The 26986-nt window shown below is 51.8% G+C and overlaps 1 long non-coding RNA gene across 2 annotated transcripts; it reads right to left on the bottom strand.

The window, feature by feature from the left end:
* Positions 1 to 1008: 1008 nt before the first annotated feature.
* On the bottom strand, positions 1009 to 23577 carry LOC147579817 (uncharacterized). Of its 2 annotated transcripts, XR_015252152.1 has the most exons (5): positions 23097 to 23577; positions 10462 to 10725; positions 8747 to 9569; positions 3912 to 4079; positions 1009 to 1277 (listed from the first exon to the last, which is right to left on the bottom strand). It is a non-coding gene; the product is annotated as an uncharacterized LOC147579817 (long non-coding RNA). The 2 variants fall into 2 exon arrangements; XR_015252151.1 differs by having other exon boundaries at positions 8747 to 10725.
* Between the last annotated feature and the right edge of the window lie 3409 nt (positions 23578 to 26986).

Here is a 26986-nt window from a genome sequence, read left to right as displayed (position 1 = left end):
CCCAGGGAGAGTGACTGGGACAGTGGTGGGGGGTTTGGCGGGGAGGCTTGGGCAACTATGTACCAACTGGAATGTAAGTATTTCAGTCTCAGCAATGCAGTACCCGTTAAATGCCAGCCAGGGAGCCAAGGGTAAAAGAACCCCGCTCCCCCTTTAGAACAGGTCTCTTGGGAGGGGACTTCCCTCCCTCAGTGAACTGAGCCCCTGGCTTGCCAGGAACAATCGGTACCCCATTTGCATGGGGTGGGGGAGGGAATGAGAGAAAATCAAATGATGGGGACCAAACTTTAGCTTCTGGACACCTGGCCCAGGTCACCCAACAATGGACGATGCAAACCCCAGTCTTTTCCCTGTGGCCAGCAGCTTTGTGTGGCCAGCAGCTTTGTGTGCTAAACCTGGAAACGGCTGATAAAGTGGGTGTTTTCAGCTCTTGGCAGCCGCAACATCGCCATTTGGCTGCTGAGGGGGTACGGAGTGAGACCGTTGAGGGCTCCTCTGCATCCTCGACACCACAGGGTACCCAGAGCCTGGGGTGACCCAGCTCAGCATCGGGAGCCCCTTCAAACTCTGTGATTCAGCAGGGTACAGACACCTCGGGAGGGGTGAGTCTACAGTCCCACAGAAAATGAGGGCACAGACGGAGTGGGCAGGGAACTCTCACCCCTAGAGAGCGAGCGAGGGAAGAGGAAGGGCACAGGCTTTGGCATCAGACCAACAGCGCGTAAATCCTGACTCAGCCCCTTGCTGGTTCCTGCGAACTTGACTCATTGAGTTGTCTGTAATGGGAGCAATCATACTGACCTCACAGGTCACGGTGAGGAGCAAACGCTGTGCATAGTCCTCAAGTGACATGGTGGGTTCACACATGGCATTTGTCAATCGTGCTTCATGACTTTTATATTCTACGCAACATCTGTCGTTTGTACGTGTGGAGCTGACGTGGAGCCTAACAAGGTTCTTTTTTTTTTAAATTTTTTTAATGTTTTTATTTAGTTTTTAGACAGAGAGAGACAGAGCATGAGCAGGGGAGGGGCGGAGAGAGAGGGAGACACAGAATCCAAAGCAGGCTCCAGGCTCTGAGCTGTCAGCACAGAGCCCAATGCGGGGCTCGAACTCACAAACAGAGAGATCATGACCTGAGCCAAAGTCGGACGCTTAACCGACTGAGCCACCCAGGCGCTCCGTGAGGTGCGCGTTATTGAGGGATGTGTTACTGCAGCTCCCCCGCGGACTTGTCACTCTCTCCTTCCCCGGTGACCGGAAAGGATCCCCTGCACCTTGCAGAAAAGAATCACAGGAGACACCTTAGCTTCTCACCTTGTAAGAAGGCCCCTTTGCTTTCGTAGCAACACGGGGACACCAGGGGGGTTGTCCCCCTGCTCTTTATCCAAACATAAGTGGGGCCTCCAGTGTCTGCCCTGCTGAGGGTTCAGTGCAGCCGGGAAGAGGTGAGAAGGGCCAGGCATAGCGCCCAGATGTTCGTTGTATCTTTGTGTTACTGCCCACACCCAGCCCAGATGTTCATTGTCTCACTGCAGCTGCTTTCTTTCCCTCTGACCTGAAGACCTTCTCTCTCCGGGGGGGTTGCTGGGAAAAGGGGCAAAGGAAGGGGTCTTGCCTGATCACATCCCCCAATCATTTTATTTTTAACCTTTTACAACATGCAAAAGCTCCAAGTTTATTCATCATCTTGCAGCTGGCTGGCTGAGGAGTGTCCTGGGGTAAAATCACCCTAAAGCTGGCGCTTGCCTGGCACCTTATAGCCCCGCGAGAGGGCTGAGTGTAAAGCCTCCTGTGGAAGCCAGGCGGAGAGGTCGGTACCCGCCAGTGTCCCCTGAGCCCAGAGTCAAAGTGTGCACTGCGGCGGGGGAGCTGGGGGCTGCCTGCTTCCTCTCCCAAGGAGATGGAGAAGGTGACCGTCACTCTCAGCTCTGCCCCTGCTCAGCTTTCTGTAGCCTGCACTGGCCCAGCTCCTTTCAGACCAACACCTAGATCCCACTCTGGGTTCTTCTTCCTCCCCACTCATCGGAGGCCTCCACGCCCTGGTGCAGAATGGGGGCCCAGCGTCAGACAGACTTGGCCTTCCTGCCTCTCCCAGCCACCACCTGTGTGACCTTGGCAGGTTGCTTAAAAGTGGAGCCACAGTTTGCTTGTCTATAAAATGGGAGCAGCACTCACCCTCCCAGGGTTGTGAGACAGACAAGATAGTGCACGCAAGGTGTTGAGCCCAGTACCTGGCTCAGGGTCAGACAAGGGTAGTTATTTTTATTCTTATTATCATTGCCCCATCACGGCAGGGAAACAGGTTAATAAGAGTCATTAAAGGAGGCCTGCTGGGCAGCTGTCCAGATACTAAACCAGGAGGAGGCTCACATTCTGGGTGCTAAAACATCACGGGTCCTAACAAGACTGAGCAGGCTGCCTTCTCCAGCACCTCTCCAGGAAGGAGAGACCTCAGGAGACCACAGGACCCACTGGGACAAGCTGCCTAGGGCCGGGGAGAGACTTTCACCAAGGAATATGCTCCATCCCGAGCCACCTTCCAAAGAGGATAGTCCGGTCACCGGCAGGGCATTCACTGAGGAAGAGGGGTCGACAACCTGGGGGCAGGACCAAAGCGCCAAGGAGAGTCCAGGAGAAACTGAAGCCTCTGCCAGCCTCCTTCTCCTACCCCTGCGCCCCAGGCAGGACTCAGCCTCTCCTCCGAACAAATGTTGAACAAATACTTAAATAACACAGTGTGTAAGCATCCTGAAGAATGAACATGCCAGGACACCACTCATCCCAGCTTGGCCTGCCTGATTCTCCAGGGGCTTCTCCCAGCAGGAGCATCAGACACCAGGATGTGGGCGAAGCCCGGAAGGGGCGGGGGCGTGGGGCGGTTGGGAAGGAGCGCTCTCCAAGCCCCACTCTTTGGCCATCTTCTCTGAAGCTTTCGCCACCTCGCTCGCTGAGGCTCTCTCTCTCTCTGGAGCAGGGCTGCTCGAAGCGTGGTCTGGCACGCCGTGCACGCTGCTTGCTCAGATCCAGGATGAGAGAAGTCCGAGAACCGTCCCCAAGCATTTAGATACTGTCACAGCAATTCGATAGAACGGTTTTATGTCAGTTGAATCTAATAAAAAAAAATTGGGGGGGGGGCGCCTGCTGGCTCAGTCGGTAGAGCATGTGACTCTCACTCTCAGGGTTGTGAGTTCAAGCCCCATGTTGGGCATGGAGCCTACTTCAAAAAAAATTGGCTTGTATTTTATGTCCCTTGTTCATTTCATTTTCTTCCAGCAATTCTTTTGTGTTATGTTTTACAAAAGAAACGGCTCGTCATTGATTACACATTAGGAAAACAATTGGCCCGTGACCACAGAAAGTTGGAGAAGCTCTGCTCCAGATGTTTTTTCCTTCTTCGTCTTAGAAACCCTCACGTCAACACGGTACATTAAAATGTGCCACTTGGGGAGCGGGTGCCCAAATGGGGCAAAACGCCCCAGTCCCAGGACCCAGCAACATACCTGAGCCCAGTCACCTCCCCTCCCCACCTTATCTGCCCAGCTCAGAATTTCCCCCTGGCCAAGTGCTCCCTGGGGTCCGTTCACAGCCCTCTGTCCTCTCCTGGAGCCCACAGGACTTGCTGTCTCCACCACTCATTTGGCGATTTCGTTAATTAAAAAAAGTTTTTGAGTACAAAGCTTTATGCTATGGAATGAAGCAGGGGCCCCCTCCAGCTGGCCTCCGTGTGTTGCCTCTTGTGGCTACTTTTCAGCCTCTGTTGCCCACGCATGGCTGCCTGTGTGTGGAATCTTGCACTCCCAGCTCCCGGGCTCCAGGGGTGCCAAGCCTACCTCCCACCTTTAGCCCTTGGCCTTGCTGGGCACCTGGCGCTGCAGGAGGCAGGTGCACAAATATACGGATAGACTCACAGGGGAACTGCCGAGAGGGCTGGCCACGTGGGGAAAGGGAGGAGCCGAGAAACTCCTTTGTCTTTCTTCCGTGTTTATTTGCAAGCACCAGGGCATTTTCCTTTTTGCTTTGAAGCATGCTGATTTTTTTCTTTAAGTTATTCATGCAGAGGGTAAAAAATTCAAAACCTGTAGAGAGGAGACAATAGAAAGGTTATGGGCAGCCCGCCAGCCCCAGGACCCCATTCCAGAGACCACTGCTCGCACCCCGCCTTTTCCAGGGTGTCCCGTGCATCTGCGGGCACTTTAGTGTAGATCTACCGCGTTGTTTTCGCGCCCATGAGAAGGCACCGCACAGCCCTCCTGCACTTAACAATTGGCCCATGACCACAGAGAGCTGGAGAAACTCTGCCCCAGATGTTTTTCCATCTCGGTCTTAGAAACCCTCACGTCAGCTTAGTACGTTAAAATGTGCCACTTAGGGAGTTGTTCTGTTTTAACAACAGATCCTGCAGCCAGCTACCCATTCTGGTGTGCTTTCCTCAGTCTTTTCTCACAGACCTAGAGCTAGAAGGTTCCTCAGAAGTCTGCTCTTCCAGGGATGCCCACGTGGGGCCTCGGGAGCAGAGCAGATGTGTTGGAGTCACCTGACCCAGGTCTGGGCCCGCACCCCTGACCAGGGGTGAGTGGAGGGTACTTGGGAATCGGGGTGTCTTTAAGACTTCTCAGCCTGGGAATTTCGGGGGAACCTCATGTCCTCACGCCAGATTTAGGACTGGCAGATTGCCTACAAGTGAGGAAAGCGAGGCTCAGAGAAGGCAAAGGATTGCCCAGGTTACACAAGTTGGTGGCAGGGAGACTCCCAGCCTGGGGTGTTGTATTCGCCCCTGCGTCAGGCCTGAGGGCCTGGGTGAGTTCCCAAGGACTGCCTATCCCATGACTGCAAACTGCGTGGCTCAAGACAACAGAAATTTATTCTTTCGCAGCTCAAGAAGCCAAAAGTCCAAAACCAAGATGCTGGCAGGGCCATACTCCTCCTGAAGGCCCCAGGAGGGCACCTTTCCTTGCCTCTTCCAGCTTCTGGTGGTTCCTAGCGTTCCTTGCCTTGTAGGCACATCGCTCCAATCTCCACCTTTGCTGTCACGTGGTTCTTTCCTGTGTGTCTCTGTGTGTCTTCCCTTCGTATAAGGACACTCACCGTTGGATTCAGGGCCCATCCCAAATCTGGGACAATTACACCTTAACTTAAAACATCTGCAAAGACCCTATTTCATATACTGGGGTTCCAGGTGGACGAGAATGTGATGGGGACATTATTCAGTCCACTACAAAGCTTTCTTTTGTAAGCAGTTCCTTGGGCAAACTAGAGGCCTGTTTTGAGCCCCCATCTCAGCCTCAGGCCTCTGGCAGCCTAAATCTTGGGTGCCAGTGGGCCCAGAGAGGCACCTTCAGGCCGGGAGCTGTGCACCCAAGTTGCTGGGCATAGTGACCCAGATCCCTGCGCCAGGCTGGCCCCCCACCCCCAAGCACTGTCGGGGGGAGATGCTCACAGCTGACCCCTTCTTCTGAGAATTGCCCCCGGCCTACTGGAGCTGCACAGCCTGAAATGCTGGTTGTTTCCTGACTGAGGCAATGACTGACCGATACTGGGACACAAAAGGCCAGTCTCCTTGCCTCACGATGTGACCGATTTCGTGGCGCTGCTCCTACTCCAGAGCTCTCCAAAAAAACAGCTGAGGCCATACCTCAGCCGAACACACCAAGATGCCAAGATCTTCCCTGCCCCCTCCTGCTCCCCTCACTCCCCTGGCAGTCACCTGAGAGCCCTCCCTCAAAAACTCACGTGTGCAAGAATCCCCACCTCACTGCTTCTAGGCAACCTGACCTAACCTGACAGCGGGGCAATGAGGCTGTGTGCGACCGGGACGGGAACAGAGAGGGTGGCTCTCCTTCCAGAGTCAGCAAGCCACGCAGCCTTCCTCACCCAGCTCTCCCTCTACATTCACCAGGTAGGCACACCCTGGGTACCAGGCGCCAACCGGGAAGAGAGGGTAGAGTGGGCACAGCAGAGGAAGAAGGGGTAAAATAAATGGGTTTCACCATGGAGCTTGTCATAAGGAAGTCAGATGCACAGACATGCGCTGACTTGAGAGCAATTACGGGATAGTGCGTGAGCATGCCCAAACCAACCAGTATCTCCTGGTTATCTCAAGGACAAGTCACAAAGGGTTTCTGAGCAGGAATCCATTGCTACGTACTCTCGCCACCCTCCCCCTTTGGCTTTATGTTGTTAGTTCAAATCCCAGGAGGTGAAGGATCAGTGGTGCCAAGGGTCGATAGGGCTCACGATCGACCAGCACCCAAGCTACTCTTGTTAGTTAATTTGTTGGGACGCTAGTTAGTTAGCTGGTTAGTTCGAGAAAGAGGGAAATGTGGGTCAGTCCAGGCAGAGAGAACAACATGGACAGGGGCCCAAAGACATATGCATGGCCCGGTTAGGGCAGTGCCACGAGTTCCGCATGAGGGAGCGTGAGAAGTGTCGCTGGAACAAAGCCCTGGAGTGAGGCCGAGAGACCAGGTGGGATAGAGGGGGCCTCGAGTGCGAAGCAAAGGAGTTAGGATTTCTCCTTGAGAGCTGTGAGTGGGCACCGGCAGGATTTTAGAAGGAAAACTACTTGATCGTGGGCTAAGCGGGTGCAGGGGATTAAGAAGTACAGCACAGCACAGCACAGGGAATATAGTCAATAATATTGCCAGATACTTATTGTGATGAGCATCTTGTAATGTACATGTGTTGCATCACTACACATTGTACACCTGAAACTAACTTAATATCATATGTCACCTCCTCACCTATACTTCAAGTTGAAAAAATGTTAAGTACGTGCTCAGATTTTCATTTTAGATAGATTACTTTGGTTTGGAGGGTAATTCCATTGTTAGAAGTAAGTCAGTAAGTCCAGCCTATACTCAAGGGGAGAGGAGTCAGTCTCCGCCTTTCGGAAGGAAGAGCGTCAAAGATTCGTGGACATGTTTTGAAGAGACCATACGACGTGTTTAGGAGACTATAGGAGTACTCCAGGAGAGAGATGTCACGGCCTGAGCCAAGGCAGGAGCAGTGGAAACAGAGAGGAGGAGTGTCTTGAGAGTTATTCTTATGGGGTGGCTCACAGGTGCAGGGAACTGTGATGAGTCAGGAGCCAGTTGGCAGGAGCTGCCTCGGCCACAGGACCCTTCACATGCAGAGGTGGCCTGAACTGCCTCCACCTGCAAAAAGGAAGAGGCTGGCAGGCAACCAGTGGTCTCCGGGAGTGTTTGAATGTAGTAGACCTCTGTAGCAGCTCGGGGAACAGAACCAGCACTAACCAGGCTGAAAGCTTCCCAGAGCCCAGCCACAGAACCTTTTGGACTTATCTCTCCAGAGAACAGTTAGGGTGAGAGCCCTGCCCCTCACAAAACACGGAAGCCAGGGGTGGACAATGATGACAGCAGAGCAACACGTGCTAAGTCAGGGTGTCAAGGTCTATAGCTTCACCAACCTGAATGTGACAAGCACTCCCGGGGTCACTCACTCATTCAATAAACATTTGCATCGGCCCTCGCAACTGTGACACTGGAACAGTCACAACGAACAATGCTTTCAAGGCGCTGAGGAAAAAACTGTGTCCAGCCCACAATTCTATATCCAGCCCAACTGCTATCAGTCAGTGTGAGGTGAGAACGCAAAGGTTTCAGACATGCAAGGCCTCAAAATATTTACTTCCAAGGCACACTTTTTCAGGGAGAAAGGAAGGATTTGTGCCACCAAAAAGAGAAAGGAATAAAGGATCCCCAGGATGATGGAGGGAAGGAGCATTCTAGGATGATGGCAGAGTTAGCTAGTTCAGCTTGAAGCAGGACAGGGCTCCCAGAGAGAGGAAAAAAAAAAAAAAAAAAAAAAACCCAAACAGCTAACCAAGCAGACAAAAAGAAAGAAAGAGGCAAATCTAGTAACTCCAAGTTGCCTAAGAGAGGAAATATAATCATGGTGCACTACAGGGCTCAGCTGTGAACTAGTTTTACACGCACATAATAATGTAAACACTAAATAGTGGTTTCAGCAAAAATGTCAGAGAACAGGTGCGTTAGGCTGAGGAGTAGGGTGTGTGGTTAGAGACCTAAATCCTAAGATTCCACTATAGAAAGTCAACTGATAATATCTAAAATATTATAAATATCTAAATATACAAAAATATCTAATACATATTAAATGTTATATATACTATATATAACATCTTTAGGGGAGCCTAGGTAGCTCAGTCTGTTGAGCATCTGACTCTTGGTTTTGGCTCAGGTCATGATCTCACAATCATGAAATAGAGCTCCACATCGGGCTCTGCACTGAGTGTGAAGCCTGCTTAGGATTCTCTCTCTCTCTCCCTCTCTCTTTCTCTCTTTCTGTCTCTCTCTCTACCCCTCTTCCCCACTCACACTCTCTATCTCTAAAATAAAGTGTAAAAAAAGACATCAAAAAATAAATAAAATAAAAAATATATAGTACATTTAGAAATCTGGAGGTACATAGCATAACAAATTACTGAAAAAGTGAAATGTAGGGGCACCTGGCTGGCTCGGGCAGCAGAATGTGCAACTCTTGATCTTGGAGTTTTGAGTTCAAATCCCACACTGGGCATAAAAATTACTGAAAAAAAAATTTTTTTAAGTTAAAAAAATAAAAATTAAAAAATAATAATAAAGATAGTTGCCTCTGGAGGTTTCATTATAAGTCCCCTAGTGTATTTGATTTTTAAAAACCTATTACTCTGATTAAAGCAATAAAAATACATACATACATACATACATACATACAGACAGACCAGAATGGCCTGCTGATGAGGGAGTCAAGGCAGCACCTCTTTCCTTTTCCATGAAGGGGCTGGAGAGGCAGTGGTCTCCAGAACCCCAAGAGCGAGGTTTAAGTGGGCAGCAGGGTTAGAAGTCTTCTTGGCTGAGTCACATCAAATCCACGTGTCGAAAAGCCTACCGTCTTCATTTGGGGAAGTTCTACCAGTGCCTTGCAATGGCAGGTGGAGAACTAAAGGCAGAAAAAGCCGGTAGAAGTTCCTGCAAACAGCATCCAGGTCCCAGCTGAGCTGGACATTGAAGTCATAAACTTTTACGTGGTGAGCCAGGCTGCGTTTATGCTTCCTAATGAGTCTTTAACTGGTCCTCCTTTTCTCTCTTAGAGAAAGACTTGAACAGTTTTGACCACGTGCATGGACACCAAGGTCAGGGACTAGCCTTCAGCCAGACTGTGAAAGGGGGCCGCCTGCCTACACTAGAGAGATATCTGTTGCTTTACCCTGACCAGCACGGATGGACCTTCTTCCAGGTGGGACCCCATCCTTCCCTCCCTTCAGTGGAGGTAGGGCAGACATCTCACCAGACTCCGTCGAGGAGCACATGACTCTGACATAATCAATGGCAGCACTGTGTGTCCTTGACTTCCATGATTGGCCAAGAGAGGGCATGTGACCTCGCTGAGCCAACGACAGCCCTCGTCAGCATTTTTGCTGAATGGTTGGAGAAAAAAGACTGTTTCACTGCTGGGGTTGCTGTGACGCAAGTGTGACATTGCCATCTGGCCACTGCCAGGTGAGAAACTGCCTCAGAACGAAGCCCACTCAGGGAAAAGCGGCACTGAGAGAGGAAAGGAAAAAAGTTCCTGATGACAGCATCTGGGCACCCCGATCCAGTCATGCCTGAAAACCACAACCCCTAAGACTTTTTAATTGGGTCAATAATCCTTTGGGGGACTTTATGCCACTTGTAACTGCGGAGATTTTGAGTGCTAGACCCCCTGGGAGATAACATGACAGAAGAGGGAGACCCCCAAGGGAAAATACAAAATCAGAATAACCAGGTTATCTAAGCCAGCCACGATCCCCCAACCACTGTGATTCTCCCTCCAGGGCTACCCCTGTACCGGGAATTGTTTTATCAGGGGAAGCTTATTCCCTTACATGTGCATATATACAATCCTGCAGACTCATTATTAGGAGGGTCATGTGTTGACAGACCCTGTCACATGCTCAGATATGTAGACGTCAGCGATTTGCCTGTTATCTGATCCAAACATTGTTTCCGCATCTGGCCCCACTTAGGGTCATCCAGTTTCTGCTCAGACTCTCCCCTGGGTGCGGACTGCCCCTGACTCACTGTCAACTTTTCCATTGAGCCAAGAACCAAGAGCAGAGCTGGAAGGTTCTTCCTCCATCTGCCCAAGCTGGTTTCTGTTTCCCGAAACCTTCTGCAGTCACTAGCAACAGAGGAAAAGTCCAAGCCCACTTCCAAAGACAGTCCTTCAGGTGTTCAAGGAGAGCTGGCATCTCCCTTTTTACTAGTAGGGATTGAGTTCAGCTGCACGGAAACAGAAACCAGACTAAGGTGGCTTAACCAAATGCAGAGGGAGAGAGCTCTTTGCATTACAGTAGGGCTGGGTGGGTGGCCCAGAGCTGGGGCGACAGCTCCATGACCACCTCAGTGTCCCCATTCCTTTCTACCTATCTGCTCCACCGTCCATGATAGGTACCTTTTATCCTTGGGGTTGCCTCATGGTTGCAACGTGGCTCCTGCACCTCCAGACTCCAGTCTACACTCCAAGCAGGAAGAAAAAGAAAAGCAATAAGGAAACAAAACCTTCCCAGAAAGACCCAACAGGCTTCTGTTCGTGTCCCACAGGCCAGAATTGTGTCACATGGGCTCCACAAGTCGCACCGGAGCAGAGGACGTCTTCTGTTTATTTGCTTCCATCTGGACATCACTGCCTCAAATAAAAATAAAATGTTGCCAAGCGCTATTGGTAAAGAAAAAAGGGAGAATGGTCACAGGGCAGGCAACCAGCAGTTGCTTCAAAAGCTTTCTCTAGACCAAATTCTTGTATGGAGAGGCTCAGGTCTTGACTTGGGAGGGGTGGTCAGACAGGCCCCCAACTCCAAGTCCAGCCCCACTACTTCCTTAGTGGGGTCACTTTAGGAGATGTTCTTGAGCTCTTTGAGCTCCTCTTTGCTCATTTGTTTAAAGAGGATAAGTGTGCTTTTCTCAAGGGTTTCTGGAGTGATTAAAGCACCTCCATGCAAAGTACCTTAACATTTAGACACTCACCAAATGTTAATTACTCTCTTACTTCCTGTGATTGCTCATCACATGACATGTTTCTAGTCCTTGCCTCCTGAACACGCTTCTAAGATCTGCTCTAATGTCTCTTTTTTTTTTTTTTAAATGGTTTTTTTTTTTTTTTAATTTTTTTTTCAACGTTTTTTATTTATTTTTGGGACAGAGAGAGACAGAGCATGAACGGGGGAGGGGCAGAGAGAGAGGGAGACACAGAATCGGAAACAGGCTCCAGGCTCCGAGCCATCAGCCCAGAGCCTGACACGGGGCTCGAACCCACGGACCGCGAGATCGCGACCTGGCTGAAGTCGGACGCTTAACCGACTGCGCCACCCAGGCGCCCCTCTAATGTCTCTTTTAATGTTTTCAGTTTTTAAAGTAATCTCTATACCCAACATGGGCCTCGAACTTATGACCTAGAGATTAAGAGTCTCACGCTCTACCGACTGAGCCAGCCAGCCGCTCCCCCTACCCCGAAGCCACCTTTTATTTTTTATTTCTTAAATGTTTATTTATTTTTGAGAGAGAGAGAGACAGAGACAGAGACAGAGTGTGAGTAGGGGAGGGGCAGAAAGAGAGGGAGATACAGAATCTGAAACAGGCTCCAAGCTGTCAACAGAGAGCCTGACTCAGGGCTTGAACTCAACGAACCGCAAGATCATGACCTGAACCAAAGTCAGATGCTTAACTGACTGAGCCACCCAGGTAACTGAGGCTACCTTTTAAAAGAGACATTACAGGGGCGCCTGGGTGGCGCAGTCGGTTGAGCGTCCGACTTCAGCCAGGTCACGATCTCGCGGTCCGGGAGTTCGAGCCCCGCGTCGGGCTCTGGGCTGATGGCTCAGAGCCTGGAGCCTGTTTCCGATTCTGTGTCTCCCTCTCTCTCTGCCCCTCCCCCGTTCATGCTCTGTCTCTCTCTCTCGCAAAAATAAATAAACGTTGAAAAAAAAAATTAAAAAAAAAATAAAAGAGACATTACATAAATAAACATTAAAAAAAAATTTTTTTAAAAGAAGGGGGCGCCTGGGTGGCTTAGTCGGTTGAACATCCAACTTTGGCTCAGGTCATGATCTCACAGTCTGTGAGTTCGAGCCCCGCCTCGGGCTCTGTGCTGACAGCTCAGAGCCTGGAGCCTGCTTCGGATTCTATGTCTCCCTCTCTCTCTGCTCCTCCCCTGTCTCTCTGTCTCTCTCTCTCTCTCTCTCTGTCAAAAATAAGTAAACATTAAAAAAAAAATTTAAAAGAGACATTAGAGGGGCACGTGGCTAGTTCAGTCGGTAGAGCATGAGACTCTTGATCTCCAGGTCATGAGTTCAAGCCTTACATTGGGTGTAGAGGTTACTTAAAAAAATAACATAAATAGTGGCGCCTGGCTGGCTCAGTTGGGAGAGCCTGCAATTCTTAATCTTGGGGTTGTGAGTTTGAGCCCTACCATGGGTGTAAGAGATTACTTACAAATAATCTTTTTTTAAAAATAAATAATAAGGTAAATAAATTATAGCCCCAGGATAGAACACAAAGTCCATTGTGTCTTGCTCGGGGCACCGTATTTCTCATACCGCCTAGCCAACAGCCACTACTGTGGCAGGCATGGGGAGCTCGGCACTCACTTCTTCCCTTGGGCTCTTGGACCATCAAGAAGAAACCAGAAGGAGCTAAGCACGGACCTGCCCACAAGGTTGGCTTTACTAACACAGAGCTGGCGGGGCCTCCAACTCCCCGCCCCCTGAAATCTTGACCCTGCACAACCCTAATGGACTCTCCAATCACAGCTGGAGAACCTGGAACGCTGGGAGCAGGCACCCACCCCAGGAGTGTCACAATCTCCAATCAGATTGGTGCCTCTGCCGCCAGCAGGGAGGAGAAAGGCGGTGAAGGAGGCTGTGGTAGGCCGAACGGTGCCCCCACCAACACTCCCAAGATGTCTGCATCCTAATTCTCGGAACCTGGGAATGTTCCCTTCCACAGCAAAAGGCATTCTGCTGGTGAGATTAAGAGTCTTGAGATGAGAAATCCTGGATGATCCAGGTGGGCCCCATAATTGCAAGGGTCCTTATAAGAGGGAGACAGGAAGGTCAAAAGCAGGATGGAGGTGGGATCACGGAGGCAGAAGCAGGAGTCATATGCTTTGAAGTTGGAAGAAGGGGACCATGAGACAAGGAACACAGGCGGCCTCTAGAAGCTGGAAAGGCAAGGAAACTCCCCGAGCCAAATGGATTCTCCCCCTTGATTTGAACTTCGTAAGACTCATTTCGGACTTCTGGCCTCCAAACCGTAAGAAAATAAGTTTGTGTTGTGTTAAGCCACTAAGCTGGGGGTAATTTGTGACAGCAGCAAGAGGACCCTCATCCAGGGGCTGAAAAGGGAGGGGACTGTGGGGAAAGGAGAAAACATCCTCCCAAGGATGTTGTTTTGAAGTCACCCAGTCACCCAGGCCTCCTGGGGCTTTCGACAAGCTCAGGCGTGTCCTTCTTCACTCCATCCTTCAAGGCTCAGCTCAAACATTGCTCTTCCTGAGCTAACCTGACTTGGCAGAGTTAGCTGTCTCTTTGTCCTGGCATGCACAGGGCACTCCGTCTATACCACTATTGTGGACATCCCAACTCGGTATTGTCGTTCCTGGTCTGTGCGTCTGTCTGACTCCCTTGGCAGAGGGGGAGCTCCTTGGGAATTGCAGCTACGGCCATTTCTCCTACGAGCGTGTTAGATTGAACAGAACGAGGCCAGGCCCTCCCCATCCCCGGCACGCACTACTGGGTATCTCTGCTTTCATTTCAACCCAGCCCAGACCCCAAACAGGAGCTCTCCCTGCATCTCTGGCAAGCTGTCTTTCACTATCCTACCTTGGCCATTGATGTGCATGTCACCATGGATATCTAGTATATTATTTGCACACCCACAATCAAAGTCCTTCCCCAGGGATCAGGGATCAAGACCACGTTCCAGCCCAAGCTGGTTGCTTCTGAGTGGAGGACACATAGACTCAGCTACTGTTGTTTTTATTGGATATTTTCTACCCCAAGTTCTGTACTTCCAGAAAGCAGGGCTGTGAATGGGGAGAGAGGGGCAGGAAGCTGAGGGTAGAGAGGGGAGAAAGGACTCTCCGTGTCCCCCACAATACCCTGTCTCTGGGTTGAGTGCATCCCTGAAGCCCAGTGGCAGGCCTGCCCTGGAATTCTTGAGATACCTTTTGGGTCTTTCCAATAGATTTCCTGTTTAGCTTAGCCCAGCCAGAGTTCATTTCCATTCCTTGCAACCAAAGTCCTAAAAAATCTGGAATTAGCAAGCCTGAGCCAAGAACAGAGTGTTGGCACGTTATACATATGGTACGTTCCCAAACCAAATACGGTAAAATGTCACTTACCCAGAGGTCACAAGTGTGACCCTCTTGCCTATGCAGGACACTGTGGAAAACCCAAAAGAAAGAAAGAGGGCCCATTGTTCTCTGCCTGGCTGCAGGATGAGGGCCAGGAGGAGCCAAGTTGTAGAGCAGAGTGAAACATGGGGGATGGCCATGGATTGGAACATTGGGGAGCAGAAGCCAAAGAGAAGCGAGCCAAGGTCCAACCAGGTGGGAGGAAGCCAACTTTCCAGAGAGAGAAAGCCAGGTCTGTTCTGTGTGTTACGGACCCCCCCTTTTGAAGGCCCAGGACCCCTGTCCCTGGCACCTCCCTGCCTTTGCTAGAGCCACTGAGTCCTATGTTCAGTTCCAAAGGCCCAGTCCAGCCCAAGTCAGGTTCACAAAGTTCATGCACTTGACTCATGAGAAGTCCATGGGGTTGAATACCACACCTCTTTATTCTCATTTCAGAACCGGTCCTAGCAAGCTTGGTTAACCAGTTCCCCAACCCACAGTGGACTAAAAATCCCACATTAGAAATGGGGGAGATGCTGGCAGAGGAAGCACAATGATCCGACTGGAACTGATAAGCTAGTGTCTCCACCTTAGCACTAATGATGTTCGGGGCCAGTTATTTCTTTGTCACCGGGAGCTGTCCTGTGCAGTGCAGGACATTGCCGGCATCCCTCCACCCACTAGAGGCCAGAAGGACCCCCTCCATCTGTGTCAACCAAAAAAGGTCTCTGACATTGCCACATGTCTCTCTCAGAGACAAGGCCACCCAGGTGGAGGACCACAGTAGTACAGGAGACAGAGAAACAGGTAAAATATTCACATGAACTGAAAAAGTGCAACAGCTGAGGCCAGTGAGTCAAGGGGCAGAGACCAAGAACTGTCTGTGACCCTTAAGGGTGCATTGTTTGTTTGTTTAAGTTTATTTATTTATTTTGAGCGAGAGAGAATCCCAAGCAGGCTCTGCACTGTCAGTGTGGAGCCCAAGGTGGGGCTCAAACCCATGAACCTGAGATTAGGACCTGAGCGGAAATCAGGAGTCAAGAGTTGGTCGCTGAACCAACGGAGCCACCCAGGCGCCCCAAGGGTGTGGAGTTCATGGCGGTGAGCGGTTACCCCAGCCACAGCGAGCCACTGGCCCAGATCTTCCCTGTCGGAAACTCCCCCAAGAAGTGGCAGAGTGGTGCTGCCCAACCCGTTTAAGAAGGTCTTGTCTCAGGAAAAAGTGGGGGTGGCTGTGCCCCCAGTGGGGGACAGCGCTTCCCCGGAGAAGGTGGAACACAAGGAATTTTTTTTACCTCCCTAAGTATTGGTTGCTTTAAACTCCTTTGTAAAAGTTTCTACACTGATTCCCTCTTCTACACTGAAACCGCCAAGGTTTGGGGCTTGTTGGGGGGATGAAGGTTCCCACCTTTTCTGATGAGATCCTCTCAACACTTCCAGGATCGTCTGCAATCCCGTTTCCTCCTTGAGGTCAACTTGCCTCCCTGCCCAGGGCCTCTCTCTCACACCCCTTCCTCACCTCTCCCAGCGCTTTGACCTCCTGTGCTTACTTTCCACGTGGGTCGAGAGGAGGTAAGGACCTCTTACCCCAGTCAGAGCACCATACGTGGTCGGACAAACGGGGCGCCACAGTGGGCGTGCCGTCTCATTTCCTATGTGCAGTGCATGCGTCTTCTAAGTACTGCAGTCTGGCATCTGGGGTCTCAAGTCCCTATTCTTCCCACTTTTACCTCTGAACATCATGACCAAGCCCAAGCTAAGTTACATAAACTGCTGTCTGGCACCTGCATTGGGTGGTTGTGTGTGTGTGCACATGGGTGTGAGAATATGGGAGGGATGTGAAGAAGTGTGTGTGTGTGTGTGTGTGTGTGTGTGTGTGTGTTTGCGCGCGCATGCACGTGCGTGCACAGGGCCTGTGCCTAAGTTTTCTATTTGGGGTTATTTAGGGCCTGCATTCTGGTTGTTGGAAGCAAGTATCTCTGCTGAGAGGCTGTTTTTGTAGTCAGGGGTGTGGGCCTGGGCATTTCCTTTTGCAGTAGAAATGGGCACTGTGATTAGTCATACCAGTGGCTAGGTCCTGGGGACGCCTGGCTGTGGAGAAAGATGGCCCCCCAAGCTGGTTCAAGGCAGGCCCGGTCAGACCTTCACACAGGGTTAGAGTGGCCTGGGGCAGGTGTGTGAGGTTCCTGGACCATGGCTGCTGTCCAAGAGTGTCACATCTCTGGACATCAAGGTGGGAGCACACAGCCTGGCAGGTGCCCAGGGACCTGAGCAGACCTGCCCCTCACCTTGGAAGAGGTGGGTAGTGAGTCATTCTTGCTAGCCCAGGAAATTTACATCATGGGAATTTCCAAAGGCTCTGCCCTAAGAGATCTGCTTGGAAATCCAGACTCAGCCATGGAAGACGTTGGCCTGGTTGGTAGTCCAATCCCCACTGGGTGCTAGTTTCCAGTCCAGAGTCCATGATGAGCTCGTTCCTTCAGCCAAGAGTAGGCAGACGGCCTCCTCCCCTGAGAATGATAGTCACGAGAAGGCCATCTTTCAGGGTGGCCAAGGCATACATGGAGCTCCTGAACAAGCAGAAGAAAGCGCAGCAGAGAAAGGGATGAAGATTTCACATCAAGGAAGCACTCCTGGGGACGCGTCCCAGGCACTGTGCCAAGCACTTCATCACACAACAACTTGGGGGTCTTCAAAGCAACGCCCAAGGGCACTGGGGCGTTTGACGACTCAGTGGACGTGCGAGCAAACCGGGGCTCAGCAAGAGGAGATGACTTTCCTGATATCACACAGATACTAAGTGGCAGTGCCAGGATTCAAACAAGGTCAAAAACGAGGTACAAAATGTCCAGCAATCAATAAACTAGTTAAATAAATAATGGTTTATTTATAGAATACTGGGCCCTCATTGACATTTCTTGGTAGTAGAATACTTCATGACCTGAAAAATGTTCACAATATATAGTTGGGTGGGGTAAAAAAATCAGGTTACAAAATAGCATGTGTTAAAAAATATAATACAATGCAGAAGCATGATTTCCAAGAAAAAATTAAAATATTAGCAAGGGCTTTCTTCGGATAACAGGAGTAGGTGTGATTTCTGTTCTGTGACTTTGTCCATTTTTTCTTATAACGATCACTATGTAGCAAGGACAAATCTGATGGAAAGAGCCCAGGCTGCGGGGGAGGGGGGGGGCGGGGAGGGGAAGAAGGGGCTCTAGTCAAGACCAGAACTGAGCTGTAGAATCCCTAGGCTGAGCCTGCCAGAGGGTGTGGTGGGAAGCAACACCCTTCCTTGGAAAACATCAGACTTTCTCTAGATCAGGCAGCTGGCAGGCGAGGCTGGGTGCCTGCCCCGACTGTGAGTATCCCGGCTCTGAGCTCTACCCTTCTGGGCCCATACTGGCAGTGCTGGGGGCTCCACGCAGCTGGGCACTGGCGAGGGTGGGAGAGGGCAGAGTTGGACTGGATCTATCCTGGATGTGGGTACAAGGGTGGGGAGAGCTGGTAAAAATTGCTTAAATGTGTGCATTTATGCCAAGCTTTCAGTGGTGGGCGTGCCCTCACTCAAAAATAGCAGAAGTAGGGGTGCCTGTGTGGCTCAGTCAGTTAATCGTCCGACTCTTGATTTTGGCTCAGGTCATGATCTCACAGTTCGTGAGTTCAAGCCCTGCATCAGGCTCTGTCTGCACTCACAATGCAGAGCCTGCTTGGGATTCTCTCTCTCTCTCTCTCTCTCTCTCTCTCTCTCTGTCTCTCTCTTTCTGTGTCCTCCCCCCCCCCCGCTAATGCTCTCTCTCTCTCTCTCTCTCTCAAATAAATAAACTTTTAAAAAAATTTTAAATAGCAAGAGAGGCACTATGATTCAGTTATCTAGAACTGTGTCTCTCAGCCCCCATGAGCCCCAACAACGCTCCTTTTAAAAGTTATTTTAAAATATTGTGTAATAAGTTAAAAATCTGAAAGTCAACTTGTTAGCCAACCTATAGACATAATATTTTTTAATCAATCTAACACCTGAACTGTATTATAAAGAAAAAACATACTTTTTAATAGGGGCACCTGAGTGGCTCAGTTGGTTAAGCGTCTGACTCTTGGTCATGGCTCAGGTCATGATCTCATGGTTTGTGGGTTCGAGCCCCATGTCGGGCCCTATGCTAGCAACGTGGAACCTGCTTGGGATTCTGTCTTTCCCTGTTTCCCTGTTTCTGCCTCTCCGCCGTGCCCCGTCTCTCTCAAAATAAATAAATAAACTTAAAAAATAGTTTATAATAAAGCAACACATATTTCCATATGCAAATACTCAGGCATGACTATAGTAGAAGACCTCTCCCCACCAAAGGCACACACAAATTTCCAAAACTTTCCCAAAGGGAGATTCAATCCTAACGACCACTGATTAGAATAATTGCTGACATACAGTGAGTGCTTTCTCTGAGTGAAGCACCTTTCTAAATTCTGTGTGTGTATGTGTGTGGTGTGGGTGTGGGTGCGGGTGTATAAAGCCAACTAAAGATATCTTCATAACACTATGAGGTGGGTACTATTATTAGCCCTATTTTATACAGATGAGAAACAGAGGCCCAGAGAGGTTGAGTTAGTTGCCCAGGATTACACAGCCAGTGAGCAGGGGAGCTGGGAGTTAAACCAGCACACATTGGCTTTGCTTGGGGTGGAGGCTCAGCCTGAGGAGACAGGAGGAAAGCTGGGTAGCACTGCCCCAGACACTCCAACATGCAGGGCTTTTCAACCTCAGCACGATTCCTGTAACGGGCTGGATAATTCTTTGTTGTGGGGACTGTCCTGTGCAGTGTAAGAGGGTCAGCGTCCCTGGCTTCTATCCATTAGATGTCAATAGCAGCCCCCTGACGGGGGTGACAACCAAAACATCTCCCCACCTTGTCAAATGTCCCCTGGGGGGCAAAATTGAAGTTGAGGGCCACTAGCCTACAGAAGGCACGACCCAAGCCAGGTCCGGAGCTATGGGGTAGAACTTCGTGGGCTAGAGGAAAGCGGGCCAGTGTTCTGTGGGGAGGGGTGTAGATGACGTGACAGCAGCAGGCAGGGGGTCACACGGAGGACATGTGCAAGCGGTTTGGGGTGGCCATGTGACCATGAATAAAGAGAGAGCTTTGATCATGTGGCCAGAAGGAGGAAGAAGCTGCCTTCCTTCCTGGTTCCTGCACCCCCACCCCCCCCCCCCCACACACACACTGGACTTCATGTCCTGCCCTGGGTGAGGACCTCTCTTAAGATGACAGCTGAAAATGTTTCTGCTTGAGGGTCCCGTGTTGACCAGAATTCACCAGGCTTTCCCAAGGTGCCTCCATCCCCTAGGTTAGCCTGACTTTTAGACCCTCAGATGACTCACCCCCACACACTGAGACCCACCTCTCTGTTTTGTACTCTCCCCGCATTCCTAGCCAGCCTCCCAGGCCTACCTTCTCATGTCCTGATGCCCAGTGACCGTCTCCTTGGGGTGGGGGGCTCCTGCCTTATAACCCTGAGAAGGCTGAAGAGTCGGGGAGACAAAGGCCTTGGGCTGATGGATAAGGAGCTAAGGAGCCTCCCACTATACTGTCCTCATCCCCTGGCTCTCCTCTAAGTCTCTGGAAGAAGAGGGGATTCTCAGACAACCCTTTTGGCCACTGCACTTGGCTCTTGACTAGAATAATTAGAGATGGAACCAGGAACGATGTCATGCCTCTGCAGAACACAGGATGACTTTGAGCAAGGCATTTACCTTGGCCTCAGCTCTCTCCTTTGTCAAGTGAGCCAGGGTGGACTTGAGAAGTTTAACACTCCTGCACTGACATTCTGATTTGAAGAGGAAAGCCCCCTGGGCAGGTCCCTCTGAGAAGAGTAGCTGTGGCTTTGCATACTCAACTCATTTCCCTGCCCCCTTCCCCCAGGTGGTGCTGATGCAGCTGTCAATCATGGTGCCCTCCCCCCTCTTCCAGGGATGTGAGGGTCAGAGAGTGTCCCAAGCCACCAAGTCAGAGGACCCTATGTGGATGGGTTCATTAATGGACATGCTCCCAAGCAAGTCAGTTAAGAGTCCTTCCTGGGATATGAAAGACAGAAAAGATGTTTCTAGAGACTTATTAGGTTGGAAAAATGTGAATCTAAGGTTACTGGCTGTCACATTCCTGACACAGGAAGAAAGCCCCTCTGCAGAATAAATCCAGGACACAGAATGAGACAAAGCTGAGAGCCAAGAGAGAGATAAGTCCCTGATGACACTGTTTGAACCCCTGGATCGAACTGTGCCTGAAGGCTGATGCCCAAATGTGTTAATAATTTCCCTTTTTCCTAGTTTGGTTTGGAATGCTGTAACTTACAACTGAAGTAGTCTTAACTGATACAACGCTTCAGCGGTAGGGCTGTGAGGGGAGGTACTGAGCACATGGAGGGGTAGAATCTACCAGTTTATACCTCCAGCCCAGGGCATACCCCATACCCCCGGCATATCTCTCCTGCCACCTTCTTTGACAGTCTTTTAGCTTCAGCCTCGGAGGAGAGCTCTCCTAACCTAATCCATGGCCAACACCACCATGCACATTTTTCAAGCTCAAATTTGACCTTTGACCGCAGCCTTGAAAAAGAACGTCCTTGGCCCAGGATATAGCACCCCAGGCAATAGGCAAGTGGAATCTATAATACACAGCCTACAGCAAGGTTGGAGGGATGGGGAGCAGGGGTTCTCCGGGGTGTGGCACACATCAGCAGGGGTTCTACATTCATACTCAACCCCATCGTAGGGGTCTGCATCCCCAGGCACTGAATTACAGGAGCCTGGGGCTTAGAACAGCCTGCCAGCCCAGGGTGATGCCTGGCAGGTTGGAATTAAGCTTTCTACTGCCTCAACCTGCTGACTGGGGAAACCAGCTCCAACCACGGGGTCTGCGAGACACTGGGTGGTATTCCTGCAGCATCTGGGTTCCTGACGGTGCGGATCCTGCTTGGGATTCTCTCCCCCTCTCTCTCCCTCTGCCCCTCCCTCCCCCGCCAAATAAATGAATAAACTTTCAAAAACATTTTAAAAGCACCTTTAAAAAAAAGAAAAAATGAATAAATAAAAGGAAACTGAATTCCAGCCCCAAAGTCCAAAGCCAGCAGCTGTTCAACACTGAGAAACCGAGAAAAGAGATCGGGAAAATACTGTGCACCATCACCCGCGAGAATCTGCAGGAAGGAAGCCGTGGCCTTTCAGCTCAGCATCTAGATGCCTGGCAACGCTGTGCTCTGGAGCGGACCTGGGTCCCCCACTTCGCACAGTCCACAGGAAGCGACCTGTCACTGCGTGCCCTCCAAGCCTGTTTTCCGCTCAGTTGGGTGACCTTGCCTGAGTCACATCATGAAAAGTGAGAAGTGGGCGACAATGCCGCTCAGAACCCTTCCTGGTCATCGTCCGGTTCTAAAAACACAGAGGCTCGGGGGGGCCCCCCATGTGGGTGGTGCCATCAGGGGAATTGTGCAGAACCAGTTCACCTAGCGTGTCCCCGTCGGCGTGTTGTAAGCCCAGGTCAGGGCCTGGCAAGGATTCTGACTCAGCCCTGAGGAGAGCAGCAGAATCTGCTTTGCACCTCCAAATGTCCCCAGGCACTGGAGCTGAGGACCCATTCTGGGCCCAGTCCCTCCTAGCCCGTTCTCATCCAACCAAACCCCACCCAACCCTGGTGACCAAGCACCATGGTTTCACCATTTGGCCAGACCCCCAAAAGTCCTTGTGTGATGGGGCATTGAATCCTGCCAAGGCTCATCTCCTGGGGTCCGGTGGTCCCCAGCGCCCCAGACTTTGGGCTGGGGGTGGTAGTGGGGGTTAGCCCCCTGGGGCATTGGCCTGGGACAACAGCCTAGCAGCTTGGTCCCCTCACATGCCCAGTGCGAGGCTGGAACCAGGGGTTTGGCCTACAAGGGGGGCTCTGGCATCTTCTTGTGACCACACCCAAGGCCCACCAGGTGTCGCTGTGTAGCCAGCAGGCTGCAGGCTGAGGCTTTTTCTCCAGCACCGACCCTCGGGGACTGGGAAGCCAAGGCAGGAGGCCTGTCCCCCTAGCAGTGGCTCTGTCCCCCTAGCCTCAGGGCCAGCAGAAGCACCCCTAGAAGGCATGTGTCCTGGTCTACAAGCCTGGGGACAGCAAAGGTCTCCACCCATGGCCTGAAATGAGGTGAGGATGAGAAAAAAGAATAATTCTTGACCTATCTGCTGAGTCTTGCTTTCTCATCCCAGCATGCCACAGGGTGGGCCCCGAGGCCCCCTCCACCCTTACCATGCTCCTCTGTGGGAGCTCAGCTCAGCTTCCTGGGGCCCTGCCTCAGGCTACACCCTCCCACCACCCAGCCCCATCCACAGAAGGGGTCAGTGAGCTGTGCAAACCCACCATGCCCGGTGACCGAGGAGGTATTTCATCAGCTCCAGCCCCGGCCCCTCCCTCATCAACAAAGTTGGTTCAAGGTCAGGCAGGACTAGGAGGTTCAGACTGGTCATTTCCAGCCTAACCTGAGCCCAGAAGGCATGTCACCCGGAAACCAGCAGGTACTGAACACTGGCTTCCTTCCCATCCTTGTCAGGCCCAGGGAGGGAATTCACCTGTTCTAGCCCTAAACCCTGCAGCTCCGTGCACAGCAGACCCCAGACGTGGCTGTGGAGAGACTTTCCTCAGGCCCGCCCCACCTGAGGACAGTTGAGGGCTCACCCTGCAGCTCCCCAGAGGTCCAGCGCGGGTCCCAGCACTCCTGGTGTGCAGCTGGGCCTCAGGGGAAGGACAGTCCAAATGAAGTGGTGCTGGGAGGCCAGTCCCTCCAGCTCCAAGTCCTTCTCTCTCCAGCAGCTGCTCAGATGCCTGCATCTGGCTCCTCCCCGGAGAGGAAAATCAAAAGGGGTGAAGGGGCTGAGGAAAGGCAGCAGTTCAGGGAGAACCTGCAAAGCTCCACGTAGAAGATGGAAAAGGAGAGTCAGGCACAGACAGAGACACAAGAGAAGCAGGGGGTGCGGGCATACCTTTCCCAGGATCAGCAGTTGTGGGTGGGACCGCTGAGCGAGGAGCAGGCTTAGACAGGAGCTTGTGGGTTTGGTCTGGGCGGCCGCTACCCACGGTACCACAGGGATGGGGGGTGCACCTCACCCCCTAAGTCCCGTTAGTATAAGTCATCCAGTGTCTTTGCTTTACTCGTCAATGCACGTGTACAAACTGATCACCTGCTAGAAGCGTCTCTGCACTGGGCAATATAGGGGAGACACCAGAAAACACCCTGTTCCCATGGGCGTTAATTACAGTCCAGGCCAAAGGCAAGGATACAAGACTTATGAACAAGAACACACATGCACGTGCATCCCACACAACAATGGCTGTGAAAGCCCGCTGATAACTGCACAAATGTGTGAGAACCCCAACTGTTAAATGTTTGCTCATAGCTGCCCCTGATCATTCCTACCGTGAAAAATGCAACATGCCAGACTCCCGGCAGCCCTGCTCAATTTCCATAGAGCGTCTACAACGTTGTTCAAGATTTTGCACTTGTGTGTGTATGCTGTGTGTATGATGTGTGTACATATGTATGTGTGCATGTGTGACCAGGCACACCAGTAGCATCTGTGACTTTGTGCTTACAAGCCCTGGAAGAAAGAAATTTCTAAGAACTGTGTCAGAGAAGCAGAGGAATGGAGAGGTTTCATAAGCCCCTTTCTCCTTGTACAGAGGGGGAGAAGAAAAGGTCCAAGGGGTCAAATGTGATGCCTTGGGTCACTCAGAAGTGAACAAGTTAATAAAACTGGCCATGAGGCTTGTCTTGAATGACACGTGAGCTCACCAGAGGGCAGAGGCAGACCAGGGTTGGAACAGGAATATCAGAACACTTGTCTCTGCTGACTGTGGCAATAGTGGGGAAGGTGGTGACAGCTGATGTCACTCACCGAGTCCAACCCGGAGCGTGACAATCAGTGGAGACAATGGAGGAAAGTGGTTAAGGGCTGGGCTCTGGAGACAAATTTCTATGGCTGGAATCCTGACCCCATGACTTCCCAGATGCTTCTTAACATCGCTGCACCTCGGTTTCCCCATCTGGAAAATAGGGACAATGACACTGCCTCCCTCATGGGGCTGTTGTGAAGGTAGATGGATGGATAAATGCAACACACTTGGAAAGGTACTTCGCGTGGAGGAAAAGCTGAATCGAGGTGCATCACGATGACCATTCTCCACTTGCGTGCTGGCCAGCAGGATTACAGCAAGCCCACTTCTGCTCAGAAACAGCCCTGGAACCCAGAGTTCACCACCCTGTGCTTCCTTTTTTCACTGATGTACCTTGTAGTTCCCAAACCTGACTGGCAGGCGACACACGCAGAAGCTCTAACCACCTCCTGGTGAAAACAAGGACAGCAGGCAGGCTGTTGGTGATGCTTTGTCCTGTGGCCGGAGCTGGGGGGCATGGGTGGAGCGGAGGGGCTGGCCAGCAGACTGCTGTGCCCCAAGTAGGGAGGCTGGCGTCCTCAGAACACGATGCTGCACATTCTCTGCCTTGGGGTTGTTGAGTTTTGCTGAACTTTTGTGGCAGTATACAAAATGGGCATTCTAGAGAGTTCCTGCGGTCAGAGCTTACATTAGGCTGTTGACATCCACACAAAGAGTTGTCTCTTTGTGCAGCTCGTTTTTATTTTTGTCATTTGCTCTAGTCTCCTAATTTCCGCCCCCGCCCCACATCCTTGCGTGTCAAAACCAGCAGGAACCATGGAGCCGGACTTGTCTTCATTTTAGGACTGAGGGCCCTCAGCACAGATGGATATTTTTCTTGTAGCTGGTGTGAGCCTTGCCGAGCCCGCTGAAGCCAGGCTGGCCACAGCGTATCCCTTGAGGCCAGGTACCGGGCCTTCCTTAGCAACCGCCACTGGAACACAGCAGAGAGTGCTCATGGGACCAGCCCCTGGGGTGGGTGCATTTAAAGCAGCCACACTTGAGCCTGAGCCTGGCGGAGCTGGCGAGAGGAGTATGGGCTCAGCGCTGGCATGGGGCCATCTGCCCCTCTGCCTCTTCAAGAACCCATGACAAACAACCTCGCCGGGTGCCCAAGCTCTTGCCAAGCCCCGTCGCAGTAAAACCCGGGCAGACTCAGCAAGGAGTCCGATTTCAGCCCAGCGGGTGGGGAAACCAAGGCAGCAAGAGCCCAGTGTGTCCAAGGTCACACATGGTGCTGGCATCTAGAGGCCAGGCCTCCAGGGCTGCACGCTGAGCACCGAGCAGTCAGGCCCACCCCAGCCAAGACTCTGGACCTGGGACACAGGGGAAGCTGACATTTCCTGAATCACATCAGCACAGAGCCCAGAGAAAGGCCCAGCACTTCGCATCCATGAGTCCTCACGGCAGCCCCCTCTCGCCAGGGGAACGGAGGCCTCCACGGAGGCACTGAGGCTCCCTAGAAGCCCCCCAGGGGTGTCACGTCCAGGCCAGGAATCCAGCTCTAGAGGACTCCAGCTTCCAGCTGAGTGCCTGGATCACCAGACATCAAAAACCTGGCAGGCCCAGGGAGAAGGCAAGATTAGATCATTACAGCAGAATGAAGGAAACCGAGAAACCGAGGGAGGGGAGGAGGGACAGAGGCCAAGAATGTTTCAAGGCAACCTGAAAGTTCCTTCAGATTAAAGCAGGCCCAGACACTGGCAGCTTCCCACTGCCTGAGTTACTCAGCCTTTGGAGACCAGGAGCGTCTCCGCCCCTCTTCGGGGTCAGTGCTGGTCCACACACGTGTGCATGCACTAGAACCTGAGGGTCACGAGGGCAACGGGAGCTGTGAGCATGTGTCGGTGTCCCATGTGATGCGCGCATTTGGACACACAAACATGCGTGTGCAGGTATCCAGGCTAGGCGTGCGGGCCGACAGGAGTATACGTATGTGTTTGTGTGCAGTCTACAAACATGTTTTCACCAAGCTCAAGGAGAAGCAATCAGTCATCTCCCAGGAATCTTAGCAACAGCCATCCCCAGGAAAGGCTTCTGCCAGCTGGGGCAGTCATGAGTCAGCAGAGGCTGCCGTGGGAGGAGGAGAGCTCTCGCCCCTGAGCCGGCCGCTCCCTCTCCCGGCCTGGCCGCCTCGCCTGGGTCACTGCTTTGGCACTGATGTCCGAGAACACATTCCTGGAACTGGCCAGCACAGGCGGCTAAAGGGTTTTTCCCTCCTCCTCCCTCTCCCCGTCCTGTCCCTCCCCACACCCGCCCTTTTTTTTTTTTTTTTTTTTCCCTTCTTGCTGCAAAACCAAAACACCGCATTCACGAGTTCAGGAGCTACAGCCAAATGGCAGGAGCTGGCAGTGGAGGGGATGGGACAGGGGGGCTGCCTAGGCCTGAGCGGGTCAAGGTATAGGACATGTTCTGCCTGGTGGCAGAGAGGGCCCCGCTGGGGACTGCTGAGCTCTGCTTAATTCCTACGGGACAGAAGTGTCCTTGCCTGGGGCCTCAGAGTTCAAGGTGGTGGCTCCCAGAGAAATGGACGGCGTCTTGCCTTTGCCCTGATAGCAGAGCCTGAGGTCGCCAACACAGAGAACCAGGGCAGGGACATGAGCAGAGGAACAGAGAGGCACGATTATTAATCCTGG

This window comes from Puma concolor, chromosome B3 (genome assembly GCF_028749965.1).
Source record: "Puma concolor isolate L17-30 chromosome B3, mPumCon1.1.hap2, whole genome shotgun sequence".
NCBI classification, from domain to species: Eukaryota; Metazoa; Chordata; class Mammalia; order Carnivora; family Felidae; genus Puma; species Puma concolor.
The sequence above is the reverse complement of the archived record's forward strand: the minus strand, read 5'-3'. Positions and strand labels throughout refer to the sequence as shown.